The sequence below is a fragment of the Astatotilapia calliptera genome, chromosome 4 (genome assembly GCF_900246225.1).
Source record: "Astatotilapia calliptera chromosome 4, fAstCal1.2, whole genome shotgun sequence".
In the NCBI taxonomy this organism is placed as follows: domain Eukaryota; kingdom Metazoa; phylum Chordata; class Actinopteri; order Cichliformes; family Cichlidae; genus Astatotilapia; species Astatotilapia calliptera.
This window is the reverse complement of record NC_039305.1, coordinates 32263785-32269363: the sequence shown is the minus strand read 5'-3', so window position 1 is coordinate 32269363 and position 5579 is coordinate 32263785. Positions and strand designations below refer to the sequence as shown.

Sequence of the window (5579 nt, the reverse complement as noted above, 5' to 3'; positions counted from 1 at the left end):
GTAGTTAGCAATAAAACAGTTTTGTTGGGAATTAACTTAAAAAACAAACAAATATCTGTCTCCAAATTCTTGTCACACAGGAAAGAAGCATCAATATCTGATGAGCAGACTTATTTCTTTCTTTTTTTCTTTTTTTGTTCACATTTTCACATCTTAATTTTTAAGTGAAATTGGCATTTAGAGTTTATACACTATGTATATAAGGTAGTACAGTACAGTGGAACCCCGACTTACAAAATGAATTCATTCCCGAGGGTCTTTCGTAATTGAGTTGCGCGTTTTGAGTGAGGCGATGCTGAACGATAGGCTATAGGCTAATTGCTAACTAGAACAACAATACATCGTTCAAGTGGAACAGCGAAGCGCAAGTGCGGAAACCAAGGGGTTGTCACATGATTCGGAAGGCATTGTGGGCGTGGTAGGCTCAGCCAATCGGAGCCAGCGGATTTTGTTACTCGGGCATTTTGCCATAACACGGCCACAAATATTGCCATTCAGTGCCTTTGTAACTTGAATTTTTCGTGAAATGGGGCATTTGTAAGTCGGGGTTCCACTGTATTTTTGTGTGGTGCGTTTTTCTATTTCTTAGCAAAAGTTGAACAAAGGTATTTAAGTTCACGTAGGATGATTTGTTTTCATTTTCACATGGTCTTACTGAGGTAATGCGAATTGAAACATGCATTCTTCTTTTTTTTTTTTGGCGGGGGGGCTGATGTGCTGGAAAAGCTTGAAAAGGGACCTTGAAAGTGCTTAAAAAGTGCTTGAATTTGACCCTGAAAAAGGCGTATGAACCCTGCTCACGGCAACGCGTGGGACAGACCCGCTCGCCTCGCAAGCAATCGAGCTGTTATTACCACCGACAAAGCGCATGTCCCGGTACACAGCTGCCATAACCTCCGCTGTACACTGACTTCATTTACTGAGGTTTTATTTCCTGATTTTCGTATGTGACATACTTTGTTTCAGTTGCCAATTCTGAATTTAAACTAACAATAAGAATATGTTTAAGGAGGAGAGAGAGCAAAAAAATTCGATTAACAGCTGATGTTTGGGTTTTTGTTCAATAATCAGCGTGACCTGATAAACGCATAAAAGAAATAACGTTGGTGTTTCCGTCATGTAGTAACTGTTAGGTTTAACTGTACAAAGGTGGTTCGACACTATGAAACACACACAGACTTCATGATGTTCGCCTCATTTTTTTATTGTGAATATTAATCATGAGGGTAAACGGCCCTGTACACCACGGAGCGAGGTCAGCATGTCCACCATATCTTCAGCTCTCTGAGTTAACCCATCAAACTAATCTAACGCTCATCTACGAATAATTCACGGCTCATATCAATATTATTTTACAGAAAATCATCCTTATTGCTGCCAACTATTCCAGAGACATGAAAATCGACAGCATAAAGAACACAAAAATATATAGCAGTCTAACGCAACACTTTAACAGAGATGAATGCATCAGTTTGTCACAGATCAAAGTGGAATGAATGTGATTGGTTGAACTGGTGTTCGTGATCTGTGTTTTCTGCATTTTCATCAGCGTAAGAGACTCAGCAGCAGATTATGACAGTTATACATTTGATGAATCACCAAATTAATAAACGCAAGAAACGATCAAACCTGTTCCGACAGTTTGAGTTTGTGTTCCCTCAGCTGCAGACTCGCTGCTGTTTAAATGTTTGAGAGCGAAGATGAGATAGAGAATCAGCAGCAAAGAGAACAGAGAAAATCAAAATCAGAGTTTTTCTCTGAATTAAAAGCAAGGAAACAACAATATATTATACATGGTGAAACTGATGGTTTATGGTGTTTGGGTCTGTTTTTCTGTATTCATGCAGATAAAGTGTAAACTCAGATGAATTATACCATCAAATGTTAACGGAAAATATCAGGATGAGTGTCTGTGAGCTGAGAAGGACGTGAAGCGAGCAGTTTATCCCAGAGCTCAAGCTGCTCTGTGTGCAGAGATGAGCTCAGATTCCTGCTGTGATTGATCAACAGTCACAGAAATGTAGACTTGTAGTTATTACTGCAGTATGGTCACAGCAGATACTGATAAACATGTATTATGAGGATGGATGATCAAGTTTCTCACTCCTTTAAATCTCAGTTTTTTCTTCTTCACAGTTTATCTGTTAATTTATTAATGAATAACACTGAAAGAGTTTCTGTTATATTTCCCCTTGAACATCAGCTTATTAGGGCGGCATTAGGAAATAGCCCCCCTCCAAAGAATGAATAAATGAATGATGATAATAATGAAATGATTAAAAAGCAGAGCTCAGAGTGGTAGAATGGTCAAACATGGATCCACGGGTGGTTCAACTGCATTTGGTGACGTGACTAAAGCAAATCTTTCAAATAATCCCACCATCAACGGGATGTTGTCTCCTTTACTACCGTTACTTTACTTGGTCACCGTGTGAATTTCTTTGAAATGAACCAAATTCTTTTATTTGTTGGTTGTTGCATATTTAACCTCTACAGTCAGGAAAGGAGGAGATGAGGCCTCAACAATGTTGGGTTGTAGCTGTGGTTCAGGTTAGAGTGAGTGTCCATGGAATAAATGTAAGTCAGTGAACTGGAAACATGACTGTGTTCAAACTTTGTTTCCTTTTTATAATGAGTCTAATCAAAGATGGACAGAAGTATCTCCACTGTGACTTTTCTGTGTCACCATCAGAGCTTCTGCACAGTGTTTCTGGGGCAGATAACATTGCAGCATTATGGAGACATTATGGAGACAAAAAGAAAAGCGTCTGGATTTCTTTAAGTTAAACTTAAAGAAATCCAGACGCTTTTCTTGGACTGTTGGTTTCAGTGTTGAGTCTCATTCACACACTCCCTCAGACTCTTCACACACACTGATTTGCTGACATAAACACACTCCTGTGTGCTTTCTTGGCTTCGCACACACACTGAGGACCATCTACAGACTGTGAGCTCCGTCTTCTTCGTCTTTGGAGCCGAACTCTGACAAAGTAAGGAACAAAACTTTCTCCAGCGTGTGAACTTTCCTCCTAGACTCAGTCTGAGCAGTCAGACCACATATTTCTAAAGCAGCACATGAAGGTGTGGCTCACACACACACAGGTGAAGGAAACAGCTGCAGTATTAAAAACTGCTTCACTGTCTACAAATATATGAACTGAATGTTTCTTTCAGGCTGTAAAAACCTTATTTATCCTCCATTGCAGTCCTGCATTCAGAGCATTACTTCTGTTATATTAGTACATGTATTTTATTCTGAGGAACACATGAAACTCTGAGCTGAATTGAATCCATTGAATCAGAGTCCAGGACTCAGACTAAACACACTGAATGTGTCCTGAGCTCGGCCGCTGTTCCACAGTAACTGCTGTCAGAGTCACTGTTACTGAGTTAGCTTAGCTAGCAGAGCAGCTAGCAGTTAGAGTATGAACTCTGTAAGCAGTCAGCTCGGTCCTGGACGTTGTTACTGACATAAAGCTGCTCTCTGCAGCCATGTTTGACCTGCTGCTTTGTAAGACTACAGTAATGGAGGATTTGGAGGCTGAACTGGGCTCTGTGACACTTTTTGTAGTGAACTGATGAAAGCTGCGTCTCAGATGGATGTTAGTCCAACACATCAGACACGACCTCTGCAGCTCTCAGTTGATGTGCACAAGAATGATTTGTGTTTCCTCTGCAGGTGAAGGTAGAAAGTGTGCGTGAGCTGATGTGAATTGAGCAGCATGGATCAGTGTGAGGACAGAGAGGAGGGAGTCCCTCCCTCTAAAAGCACTCTGTGTGGGGAACACGAGAGCCAGACCAAAGCTCAGAGGTGAGATGACCATCTCTAACTGTCCATGACTCTTCTCCATGTCACAGCTCAGCACTCACATCACTGCTCCATCATTATTCACAGGAACCAGCCTGGACCTCCACCCAGCTCTGTGTCCTCTAAGAGCAAACGGGTGAAGCATTTCTTTCATAATTTAGGGCAAAAAAAGTCATCTGACAAAAAGTAAGTTCATGTCAGTGTTAAAATGTTTGAAATTTTAATCAGCTTTTTACTATTTAACGATTTAAATAATATACTATTTACATAGTTTATACTTTTTATGTAATGTATTGGACACATTGGATGTGACACATGTTTCATGTTCACTTATTTTTAGCGTCAATCAGAAACCATCCAGCTCTGTGTCCTTAAAGAGTGACTGGTCAAATCATCGAGACATTAATTTTAAATCCCAGCCTGTTTCTGCTGCAGAGAGGTGAGCTGTTAGTAACAAGAACTCTCTGATTTAAATGATTTTGATGTTTCCTGGTTTCTAAAATGCATCTCTGTAGCAGAGCAGTGTCTCCAAGGACACACAGGCTCAGCTGTAACTGTCAGTTTATCTGGTTTAAGACACATTTGGACTCAATTGGCTGTTTTTAACTATGTATTTTAATCAGAGGTGTAAATCTAGACCTCACACATCTGGATCGTAAACTATGAAAGAAACAGCTGCTAGCAGTGGGTAGTTTGACTTTGATACGCTGCTCTAGAAAGCAAACAAAGGTTTGTGCAGCTCCTCTTCAGAAAAGTGTTCAGAGAGCAGCTGCTGTATTAGACAAAGGCTCGTCGTGTGAGCCCAGATGTGTGTAACAGCTGGATGAAGGAGAACCATCACAGGCACGTCTCCATCCCGCCTTTATTAATGAACTTCCTGTTGCTTGCAGATGACAGGAACACAAAGTGTTTGTGCCACGTGATGCTGCAGGATTTGTTAACGTGTCCATGATGGTAACATCTCCTCGTCTAACTGCAAACACATGAGCGCTCCTAACGGCAGCTATCACAGCCACACAGGCAGACTGTGTCTCACTGTTGCATTCAGGGACATTTGTTTTCCTGTAAAAAGCTGAACTCTAATCTAAGAGGACTGTTACTGACAGGAAACAGCTGCATTATCTGCAGTCTGTGTGACCACAGCTGCTTCAATCACTTTATCAGAGAATTGATCATTGAATAAAACATGTTTGTGTCTGCAGAGGTCAGAGGTCACAGTCTGCAGGATCCAGCTGTCCGTCTGTGAGGAGTGACTGGTCCAAACGTTACCCTCCAGAGTTCAGTGCTGCACCTGGACCAACGAGGTCAGAAACCTGTGATGACTCCTTTACATGTTTGTGTTTTCCTGCATAAATATGACCAAAGATTCATTAAAAAGATAAAAATATTAGACTTTGTCCTGTAGCGCTGTGTGGCAGGCAGGATTGGACCCAAACACAACAGGATGAAGTCAAAGAGGCAGCTTTATTTCAGCTGTGAACATGCAAACAGCAGAAATAAGAAAACATAACTGTAGGTTTGCAGTGAATGAAGCCTCAGCTCGACGCTCCACTTTGTCCCTCTTTTCCTTCTCCAAACAGCCACATCAGGAGTCTCTGATGGAGTTTTAAAATATTTAATTACACATGTCCAAAGATGGGTTCAGGATACCTGAATCCACAGTTATTAAAGCTAAAATAGTTCACAGGGTTTGGACTTTGTTAGGTGACGAGAGAACATCAAAGTGTTTTTTATCTTTAAACAGTATTTTTATCACTTCAGTTGCTCTCAC

General features: G+C 40.9%; 1 long non-coding RNA gene across 1 annotated transcript; it reads left to right on the top strand.

Moving 5' to 3' along the window:
• Positions 1–3788: 3788 nt before the first annotated feature.
• On the top strand, positions 3789–4241 carry LOC113020093 (uncharacterized). Its single transcript, XR_003272154.1, has 3 exons — positions 3789–3811; positions 3896–3994; positions 4149–4241. It is a non-coding gene; the product is annotated as an uncharacterized LOC113020093 (long non-coding RNA).
• Positions 4242–5579: the final 1338 nt, after the last annotated feature.